This window comes from Hibiscus syriacus, unplaced genomic scaffold (genome assembly GCF_006381635.1).
Source record: "Hibiscus syriacus cultivar Baekdansim isolate YM2019G1 unplaced genomic scaffold, ASM638163v2 tig00110347_pilon, whole genome shotgun sequence".
In the NCBI taxonomy this organism is placed as follows: Eukaryota; Viridiplantae; Streptophyta; class Magnoliopsida; order Malvales; family Malvaceae; genus Hibiscus; species Hibiscus syriacus.
The window spans coordinates 304146-316297 of NW_024062698.1; the positions used below are offsets into that span (position 1 = coordinate 304146).

Below are 12152 nucleotides of genomic sequence, written 5' to 3' on the forward strand. Positions count from 1 at the left end.
TTAATTATTTTTGAAAAAGAAATGATTTTTGATAATTGTCGATCGATTTTATTGTTTTTTTTTGTAAAAGTTTCTATTTTTTCGGTTCCTACCTATGAAGGACTAGGTAATACAAAATTATTGAAAATTCAGTAACGTGTCTTAATCATTTTGTACACAGATGTTAAACATTCAATAGTAAAATTTGCTCAAAACAATTATTTTTATGATTGGTTCATTTATTTCAAAACTTGACATTTTCTTTGGTCTGGCCCATTGGAATGTCATTATTTTAACATATTCATGTGAAGAAATTTCGACCCTAGTCTGGATAGTTTAGTTATAATAATTGTTGCATGAGATTATATAAATCATGAATAGTATTCCTAGCTCTATATATATTTAAATTCTCAACCGTCACTGTTTTCTTATGGAAAGTTTGGTTTGGAGGGGTAAATCTAATCTTTTTGGTAGTTGCAGTTTCTTGGAACGGGAGTTAATAGTATCAGTAGGTTGTTTCTTTCTCCTTTTGTGTTTGTTTTTAATACAGTTATACTTTTTTCCTTTTGAAAATTTAATACAGTTATGCTTTGATGTCGATGTATAGACCCAATCCCTTAAAAATTTTAAATTATCACATAATTTAGATATTTTCTTTTTATTTTTATTAATAATTTATTTAGCCCCTAAAATTTTATATGTTCGTCTTATCTTCAAATTTTAAAATCCTGAATTCGTCTGTCTATAGATATAGATTTGCAATGGAATCACTTCCTTTTCATATATTTATATTGATAATTTCTAATCCTGTTTTCGGAGTTAAAAAAAGTGAGAAAAACAATCCATTTTCATATATATACAACTTGGTGAGTCTTTCATTTGGATTTTGGAGTATTTCTTAATTGTAGATGTATCTAAGATCTAGAGTAAGAAATGCAAATGAGGTGATGCCCCCTACTCTGATGATGAAATAAATGGATCCAATATTACTTACGAGTTTTTTTCATTTCCATCTAAAATTTGGCGACTCGTTTGTCATACTGGTGAAATCCAGTATGTCCAGAAAGCAATGTTCTTAAGGCCATTCTCATTGAATTAATATATATATATATTCATTGAATTAATATATATATATATATATCTGTGTGTGTATGTATTATAATGGTTCTTTCCACCTCTCTACATGTAGATTTTAGCACATTTCTGAACAAAATTCGAAAACCGTACTACCATCTTCTCGAGAACCTCTGTGCAAATAATGTACCATTATATGCCATAAATGTGGTGTAGCTTTGGAGATGAGAAGGTACACATGTTTTACTTGAGAGATGTACTGCAAAACTCAAATTTACAACTTGCTTACGTTTGATATTCTGAATTTATGCTTCGATGTTCGACCGCCAGATTCAAGGAAGCCCGCCATTGATGGACTGCGTGCCTAACAGTAGTAGTGATAAGAAAACATTGAAGAGGTGGTTTTTCATAGACAAGAGGGTTGGTTAAAAAGATTAATAAAGATTAAAAGTTCATAACTGTATTTGACAAATCTGATTCGATCGTAAGAAAGTATATAGTTTAACCTGTTACTAGTGTACTTAAAAGTGGTCTGAAGCTAATGGAGTTGAAGTCAAATCATTCGTCTCCTGTTCTCACTGACCCTATTCCAGTAAACAATTCGAGACTAGGCATCCATTCGAATCTGCTTTCCTATCAGCAATCAGGTGGATCTTTGCCCTACGGCAAGTATATGACTATTCCCAGGAAGAAACCTGGAAAGCTCGAGGATATTTGGTCCGAAGGTTGGCTAGAAGCGATGAGATCATCATCGCCCCCTAATAAGAAGTTAATTAAGAACAACGACTTTAGCATTGATTCTTCTGGAGATGATTTCGATATTGCTTACCACACTTGGATGGTATGCACATATTTAATTGTTGATACATATATATAGTTTTACTTGTATCATACATTTTCACTAGATAAACCCGTTGCTTGCTCTTATGCTCTGATTATGCAGATTAAATATCCCTCTGCACTTAAATCTTTTGACCAAATCTCGAAAAATGCAAGAACAAAAAGATTGCAGTTTTTCTAGATTATGATGGTACTCTTTCCCCCATAGTAGATGACCCAGATCGGGCATTTATGTCTGATTCTGTAAGTATGACTGTCCATTTTGGTGCATGTGTATAGTATTCTTTCGTCGTCTCCATCGTTCCTTGATTGAAATTTAAGAGAAAAAATATCATCTTACCATATATTCAGATGCGTTCTGCTGTCAGAGAGGTTGCAAAGCATTTCCCAACAGCAATTATTAGTGGCAGAAGTCGTGATAAGGTAGATGGTAGATCATTCAAGAACATCCTTTTGTTTTTACTCTGTAGTTATCGTCCGAATCCGGGTAACGGTATGGTCTGATCTACTGCTTTTTTTATTTTTTTTATTTCAGGTTTATGAATTGGTAGGACTAACTGAACTTTATTATGCTGGTAGTCATGGGATGGACATTATGGGCCCTGTGAGGCATGCAGAGTCTGATGACCATCCTAATTGTATTAGATCAACTGACCAACATGTAAGACTCATAATACTTGGAATGACTTCTCGAATTTATTGCCCCGTTTTCATGTTAATCACCACCTTATACGATAGGGCAAGGAGGTAAATCTTTTCCAGCCTGCTAGAAAATTCATCCCTATGATTGACGAGGTGTGTAAAGGCTACGATCATACATCTTCCATCCACCTCTTTCTAGACCATGCTTTAAAAAAATCAAATTGTGAACACCGTTCGGTTTGTTTTGCAGGTTTTAAAAGCCCTCGTCGAGAATACTAAGGATATTAAAGGTACAAAGGTTGAGAATCACAAGTTTTGCACTTCTGTACATTACCGTAACGTAGAAGAGAAGGTAAGAGACATTGTTCCAAACATCAAACCCAAAATTAGCCTAGTTGGTTACTAGTTCCAGCATCTAATTGCAAACTTTGTTTCCTATTTCAGAACTGGCCAATGATTGCGCAACGTGTTCATGATATTCTGAAAGACTATCCTCGTTTAAGATTAACTCATGGGCGAAAGGTATGATAATCATTTATATGTGTTGCCATCTGCCATTTTGCTTCCCATTTCCCAACATATATGATTATATCCTTGTTCTTCAGGTTTTAGAGATCCGTCCTGTGATTGATTGGAATAAAGGGAAGGCAGTTGAATTTCTGCTTGAATCCCTGGGTAGCTCTCTTTCCCTGCGATCGCCGGCATTTGATTATGATACAATATGGCTTAGCTAATCGGTGTAATTTATGCGATGCAGGATTAAGCGATAGAGATGATATGTTGGCGATCTATATCGGAGACGACAAGACTGATGAGGATGCATTCAAGGCAAGTATAGAAACTAGAATTGAGGATTTTATTGAAAAGTTCTCCAGATTCTAAGTAGAGTTGAAAACATTGTGAAGCAGGTTTTCAGGGAATCAAATCTGGGTTATGGGATATTGGTGTCTTCTGTTCCCAAAGAAAGCAATGCATTTTTCTCTCTGAGGGAACCATCAGAGGTAAAGCAAAACGTTGATATTTCATTTTGTTTGAAAACAAAGACTAAGATGGGGGTAATGGTGCAGGTGAAGAAATTTCTCAAGGCATTGCTCACATGGAAGATGCTTGAAGAAAAGATTCACAACAAATTTTAATGAACTTTATTAATATTCTTACAAGTTTTCTTTTCAGTTTTCAGTCTGGATTCCAAATGAACAATGAATCCAGCAAATGGCTGCATTATTTCAAATCTTTTGTCAGAATGTTTGAATACATGGATACCAAATAAATATTTGAATCCCCCCATAAAGCAATTATATCTGCTCCATATGGCTTCTAGCTTCAAAGCTATTTTTTACTCTAAATTTACTTTTTAAAAGCAGTTTAAACAGAGTCTCAGTCTACTCTGTTGCATCTTACTCTTTGTAGATTAGAAAACGATAGGATTACTTTGATGTTAAAATCAAATTAAAAGTATTGGCAAGAACAAATGAGCCATTTAAATTTAGATATCTCATTTGTTCCTTATATTATTTTTTCGAAAGAATTTTTCACATAAAATTTAGATAGTTCTAACAAAATAATAGAGAATATAACTTGGGAGCAAGTCTAATTTTATTTTTTCGATTATTAGCTAATTTGACCAATTTATTCACAATTCACGATACCAATTAGGACATGTTGTCTAGAGGGGAAGAGATATTTGAGTTACCAAATTACAAATGGTAATACGTATAATACTTGTCTATATATGTCGTCTTGATGTTAAAGTAATTTTGTAATCTAGTTGACATGTCATATCATTTCAATATGTGCACTTTTAAACTATTCACTCCAATTTTCAAATTGGCAATAAAAAAAAGATGAGAAAGTATGTAAGTACAAGGTCGTAAATAATGGCTTCTGGTATTGGTTAATCCCTTTAACTTTAAGGAGTTTATTTGACTGGAAAATAAATATTTGGGATAGTTTTTTTTTTTTTGGAGTGCTGAGCTACTTTTCGGCAAGACTTTGATTTAGGATAACTTCAGATGAAAGGTGAATTTGAATGAGGTTCATAAACCTAATCAATATTGTGAGCTAATTGCTTCGGCTGAATCGATGAAGGACAAAGTTTGGGAGGTTATTTGGATTAAGTTCATCTATCTAAAGTGCAATATTTTATGTGGAGGTTGATGCTTGGAAGACTGAACTTTATTTGAGAGGTTATTTGGATTAAGTCCATCTCCCTAAAGTGCAATCTTTTATGTGGAGGTTGGTGTCTTGGAGGTTATGGCTTAGTGTTGTAAAATTTGGAATATTCATTTTGCCATGCCTTTTGTTCTTAAATCCTTTTTACATGCGTGAATAAACTGTCTTATTCGAGCCGCCTCTCTTTCACTGTGGTTGGTGGCACTTCATGGGCTATCATGGACAATTTAAATGTTTTGAAACGGTGTGGTTTTCGATGGTAAGAAAGTTGATGACAACTAAATGTTGGACATATTAATTGTTAGGATTGTTTGGTGGTATAAATGTAATTGGCCCAATAAGGTAATATCCGTTAATAAAATCATTGCTGACCCTGCTATGGTTTCGATTGGTCTTGTGAACACCAAAAAAATTTCCTCGTGACAAACTCCAACGCCAGATTCTTTAAAATTCGATGTTGATGGAGCAGTTTTGGAGCTGCAGGGATTGGTGGCCTACTTCGAGACGAACATGCTTCTGTTCTGATCAGGTTTCTGTAAACCTGTCGCTGAGATAGATCCAACATCTGCAGAAATATTAGCTATTAAAAAGCATATTGTAACCCCTAGACACGCTTATGCGTTTCGACTAAGTCTAGCGGATTACATTAAAGATTCTTAAATTTTTTTCCAAAAACATTATTTGATAATTTAAATCATATTACAAATTACATTTATAAAAGTATCATAATTAACGATAAAAAAACCAACTCGCAAATATAAAAATAAAAGCGACCAGGTAAAATAAAGCATGTAACAAATCTGAAACACAATTAATCAGATATTAGTAGCAAAAGCAGTAAACATCATAAAAGGATAAGTACTTCAAAAATAAGGCATATGTCACTATAATTAAAAGCAGTTCGGAAGATAGAAACATTACAATAAAAAAATATGTACTAAATGTGTCAATCCTCCAAGTGTCTGATACGGAGTACCTATCCGAGAGTATCTGAAAGGGGGGTAAAATAGTTTGAAAAGTGAGCTAGAGGTTCAGTGTGTCCCAATAGTGCAAAAATAAAAACATACAATAATGCTTTTAAAATCAGTGAAGATCACAGTCATTAAAACATCACAAGAGTTTTTAATTTAAAAAACTCCAGGTCGTCGTCCAACCGAACGCCACGTGCAGTTCCCCAAAACTGCACAACTTAAGGGAGTACTTTGGGGCCTGAGAACCTATCCAAGATAATTCTCGGGGCCACAGAGGGTTATCCAATAAAAATCTCGGGGCCGTAGAGCCTACCCAAAGCTTGCCTTAGGACCATAAGGAATTACCAGTCGGTGTTGAACCTATCCAAGGAATTACCAACAGCGATTGAATCTGCTAGAGTCTTCATACCAGATCCCAGATTGCCCCGAATAAAATATTTTTTAGACAATAACCAGTATTAGCAGTAAAACAGAGTCCAAACAGAGCATCAGTTCATTAAAACAGTGACCAGAAATCATAATTCAGGCAGTCATGCTTTACATTTCAGTAAATTAGGAATAAGGTTTCAAAACATGTAATTTTTATACAGTAGTCAAATCATATCAAACATTATATTTAAAATCAGAGAAAACATTCATGTGCACATGAGATTTCAAACAGATATTTAAAACAGTTATATTGCACACAAGGAACACACCTCACAAAATGGATCAGTCCGGAAGATCTTTCGAGTACCGACTTCACTAGGTTCTTCGACTGAACGGGAACCTAAGCAATATCATAACATAGTCATATGCGGAATAATATTCTAAACAGAATATCTAATAGGGCTACAGAACTATACGATGATTCAAGGCCTCTCGAGGATGAGCAGATCGGGAGGAACCGGGTCGAGCAGTGAAACAGTCAGGAGATCCCTAGTACCTTTAATATACGATAACATTAATTAGTCATTGACCAATCGGTTCAATTAACTAAATTAAAACACTTAAATAAATATGCATTTTTCAGGTTTACGGGTTAATTCAAAGGATTTCGAGTTTGAATTTGGAAAAACGGACTTCGGAATCGAACTCAAGACGTCGAAAAACCTATAATATGATTTTTCAAAAAATTTGACTTTTTAGGTCAAAGTCAACTATGGTCAAAGTCAACGGGTCGGGTCAGTCAAAGTTAACGGGTCGGGTCAGGTCAAACAATTTGGGTCGGGTCAGGTCAAACAGTTCGGGCTGGGTCAGGTCACGGTTGGGTCGGGTTAGGTCGGTACAGAAGAAAAAACCAGAGTTGTAACAAGCCCCAGGCACACGCGGCGGCGCGTGGGGGTCTGTGGAACGACGAAACGGTCAGGGGTGGACGGTCGATTACTCCCATAACCTCGATCAACCAATTACATGCAATAACTAGCGAAAAAGCAACCAAAATCAAAAGAAAATTAACCAAAATATAACCCGAGCTTACCCATGTCAACGGTGAGAAAACGGGGACAACAGACGGTGACTTCGGTCAGGTTTTGAACGCACAGCGATGAGGACTAAATATTTACGGGCGGTGAGGCGAACGATTGAGCACGACGACTTGAAAGGATGAAAAAAATGAATGGCGCGAATGGGCGATTTACTCTCAATTTCACTCAACCGGTGGTTGATTTTGGAACGGGGTTGGTCGGGGTTGCTTCGCAGAGGCCAAGCGTGCCGAATGGGGGTGACAGTGATCTGCACCGTCAACCAGAGCTAAGACGAGGAGGAAGAAATTTTCCGAGGGGAAAAAATGAGTCAAAACACGGAGAGGGAGGGGTTTTAGTATGGGTAACACTGGGGTAACGAAAATAAATATTAAAACATACATTTAGTAAAATTATACCCAAACAGTGCCCTAGCCTGGTGGCTGAGGCATGGGTGCTTATCCCGGGTGGTAGGGGTTCAAATCCCCTCAGCCACCAACTCCATCATTTTTCATTTTTTTAAGCTGATCAAAAAAATGGTTTAATTTAGGATTAAGTCCCTGAATTTCCAAAACCTTCAAATTTAGGTCAAAAACTTTAAAAATTTAACAATTAATTAAATTTTAAAGAAATTTTTGAGGTGTGATAATTCTCTTCCCCTAAAAAGAATTTCGTCCTCGAAATTCACCATAGACGAACAGGAAACGAAACTAGGTCTCTGAAGGCTCTTTAATAGGACAATGGTAATTACTCTTTTTGACGATAACGGAGAATCTTACAAAACTCAGAGCGAAAATAAGGGTCTCGATGTCTTAATCAAAAGTCCTTGCATCTTAAGATATGAAATTCGGGTTGAGAAAAGGGGTTGTTAGAAATACATGGCATGAAACAGAAATAACAATAAATATATATGCAGAAGTCTCAAGCTCAATTCGATCACCCGGAATGTCGGGTAGCGTAAACTAGAGCAGGCTGTTGAGCCTCAGAAGCAGCTGGTCCTCTACACTGCAATTGGGCTCTACTATCGACCATAAAAACTGATTGACGGGAGCTGGATATGGACAATTCCTCATGAACTGCTTACGGGATCCACAACAAAAACAAGTACCCATCTTCTTACGACACTCTCCCTCATGTCGATTTCCACAGAACTCGCAAATAGATCCCGGAGTGAAATATGCAGAATTACCTTAACTAGCTACAGTAGGTAGAGGAGACGCAGGCCTCGAACCAGAATGACTCATCTGATGAGAAACAAATTTCTTTTATCTGGGCGTGCGAAAGGTGCAAACTGACCAGAAGGCCTCCTAGATCGATCTCGATCTACCCTATCAGTATCAGGTGCAGAAACCTCAACTTCCTCAGCGTCTTTTGCTCTCCCTACTACAATATCGAATACCTCATCCTGATGAGTAACTACCTGACGACGCAGCTCATATCAGAGTCCCTAGGCAAATTTTTGACACATATCTCTCTCAGTAGGTACCAGACTAAATCCATACTTCAACAATTTTAAGAACTCGATCTCATACTAAGAAACAATAATATCTCCTTAAACCAGGTCTAGAAACTGCTATCGTCTCTGAGCTAGATAACGCTCTCCCAGAAAACGGCTCCTAAAGTGCTATCTGAAGAAATCCCAGGTCAAACAATCAGCCGGAACACTACTGACCACAGACTCCCACTAGGTGTGAGCATTCCCATCCAACATAGAAACTGCTCCTAAATAATGTCGATTCTAAACCTAGCTGATCCATGCGTTGCTTGGTATCATTGAGCCAATCCTTGGCCTCAGTCGGGGCTCTACCAGTAAGGCCACTAAACATCTTAACTCTATTTGCAATCAGAGTCTAAGAAATAGTCGGGTACAACACCAACAGCTCTGACCACTCCCTGAATCAACTAGAGAAACTGTCTGCCAAGGTTCTCATCTAATATAACTCTAGTAGACTCAGACTCAGAAATAGTCGCTCATCTAATCGGAGTAGTCAAAACAATACCAGAGGTAGGAGGCAGATCCGTCGAGGTCACATGAGCATGATCACCTATCGGATGTAGGGGATCTACACGTATCTCATCTACCGGGTCTGCAAATCTAATCGCTCGACCTCACCCACGACTAGATCGACAACCATGCCAAGCACTCATCATGGTGGATCCCGAGTTTACTACAAAAGATAAAATCTAAGGTTAGATTGTCACTTAGAGTCCCGAACACAATTAAACTCATAAAAACTTTGTGACATGGCCTTAGTGACTTGTTTTGTAAAACATTTCAAAACTATATTTCAGTTTGAACTCATTCACAGTCCGAGGTTTAAAAACCAAAAGTTCTGATACCAATTAAATGTAACCCCATAGACCCAGCCTATGCATTTCGACTAAGTCTAGCGGATTACATTAAAGATTCTTAAAAACTTTTTCCAAAAACATTATTCGATAATTTAAATCATATTATAAATGACATTGATAAACGTATAATAATTAACGATATAAAACTCAACTCGTAAATATAATACTAAAAGCGGCCAGGTAAAATAAAACATATAACAAATCCGAAGCACAATAAATCAGATATCAGTAGCAAAAGCAGTAAACATCATAAAAAGATAAGTACTTCAAAAATAAGGCACATGTCACCATAATTAAAACCAGTTCGGAAAATAGAAACATTACAACAAAAAGATTTGTACTAAATATGCCAATCCTCCAAGTGCCTGATACGGAGTACCTATCCGAGAGTATCTGAAAGGGGGGTAAAATAGTTTGAAAAGTGAGCTAGAGGCTTAGTGTGTCCCAACAGTGCAAAAATAAAAACATACAGTTATGCTTTTAAAATCAGTGAAGATCACAATTATTAAAACATCACAAGAGTTTTTAATTTTACAAACTCCAGGTCGTCGACCAACCGAACGCCATGTGCAGTTCCCCAAAACTGCACAACCTAAGGGAGTACCTTGGGGCCTGAGAGCCTACCCAAGATAATTCTCGGGGCCATAGAGGCTTACCCAAGAAAAATCTCGGGGCCGCAAAGCCTACCCAAAGCTTGCCTTAGGTCCATAAGGAATTACCAGTCGGTGCTGAACCTATCCAAGGAATTACCAACAACGTCTGAACCTGCCAAAGTCTTCATACCAGATCCCAGAGTGCCCCGAATAAAATAATTTTCAGAAAGTAACCAGTAGTAGTAACACAGAGTTCAGACAGAGCATCAGTTCATTTAAACAGTAACCAGAAATCATAATTCAGGCAGTCATGCTTTAAATTTCAGTAAATCAGGAATAAGGTTTCAAAATAGGTAATTTATACAGTATTCAAATCAGATCAAACATTATATTTCAAATGAGAAAAACATTCATGTGTACATGAGATTTCAAACAGATATTTAAAACATTTATATTGCACACATGGAACACACCTTGCAAAATGGATCAGTTCGGAAGATCTATCGAGTGTCGACTTCACTAGGCTCTTCGATTGAACGAGAACCTAAGCAATATAAGAACAGAGTCATATACGGAATAATATTCTAAACAGAATATTTAACAGGGTTACAGAACTATACGAGTATTCAGGGCCTCTCGAGGATGACTAGATCGGGAGGAACCGGGTCGAGCAGTGAAACGGTCAGGATATCCCTGAGTACCTTTAATATACGATAACATTAATATGTCATTAACCAATCAGTTCAATTAACTGAATTAAAAAACTTAAATAAATATGCATTTTTTGGGTTTATGGGTCTATTCAGAGGCTTTTAGGTTTGAATTTGGCAAAACGGACTTCAAAATCGGACTTAGGATGTCGAAAACCCTAAAAAATAACTTTTCAGAAATTTCAACTTTTTTAGGTCAAAGTCAACTCTGGTCAAAGTCAACGGGTCGGGTCGGTTAAAGTCAACGGGTCAGTCGGTCAAAGTCAACGGGTTGAGTCGGGTCAATCAGTTTGGGTCAGGTCAAGTCAGCGAATCGAGTCGGGTTAGGCAGGTTCAGGCCGGTCCAATTCGGCTGGACCGGTTTCTAGAAGAAACCAAAGCTAGAACAAGCCCCACGCGCACCAATGTCGATTAACCAATTATATGCAATAACTAGCCAAAACTTAACCAAAATCAAAAGAAAATTAACCAAAATATAACCCGAGCTTACCCATGTAGACGGTGAGGAAAACGGCGAAGGAAGACGATGGCTTCGGTCAGGTTTTGAATGCACGATGATGAGGAATAAATATTTATGGGCGGTGAGGCGAACAGCTAAGCACAATGGCTTGAAAGGACGAAAAAAATGAACGGCGGCACGAGCGATTTACTCTCGATTTCGCTCAATCAGTGGTCGATTTTGGAACGGGGTTGGTCGGGGTTACTTCGCAGAGACCAAACGCGCCGGAGGGGGGTGACAGTGATATGCACCGTCGGCCGGAGCTAAGACGAGGAGGAGGAAATTTACAAAGGGAAAAAAATGAGTCAAAACATGGGGAGGGAGGAGTTTCAGTCTGGGTAACACGGGGTAACGAAAATAAATATTAAAAAATATATTTAGTAAAATTATACCCATACATTGCCATAACATGGTGGCTTGGGCATGGGTACCCATCCCGAGTGGCAGGGTTTCAAATCCCCTCAGCCACCAACTCCATCATTTTTCATTTTTTAAGCTGATCAGAAAATTGGTTTAATTCAGAGTTAAGTCCCTGAATTTCCAAAACTTTTGAATTTAGGTCAAAAACTTTAAAAATTTACAATTTAGTCCAGAACAACAATTAATTATATTTTAAAGAAATTTTTGGGGGTGACACATATTATTTACTAACAATCAATTTGACTAATGAGATGAGGTATTAGATCCCTTAATTAAAGTTAAATATTCAAATATTGACATTTGTGAATTAAGCAAACTAGGTTGGAAGCAGGGATGAATGTGGGATTTCATGTTAGGGAGAGAACTTGAACTCATAATATTCTAGAGGGGCAAAAATAGATTTTTAATAGAAAATACATAGAAAAATCTAAAATATATGATAATTTTAAATTTTTAGG

The 12152-nt window shown here is 37.0% G+C and overlaps 1 pseudogene; it reads left to right on the forward strand.

Annotated features, from left to right (window-relative positions):
* Positions 1-1523: 1523 nt before the first annotated feature.
* On the forward strand, positions 1524-3689 carry LOC120120755 (annotated as a pseudogene).
* The last annotated feature ends 8463 nt before the right edge of the window (positions 3690-12152 follow it).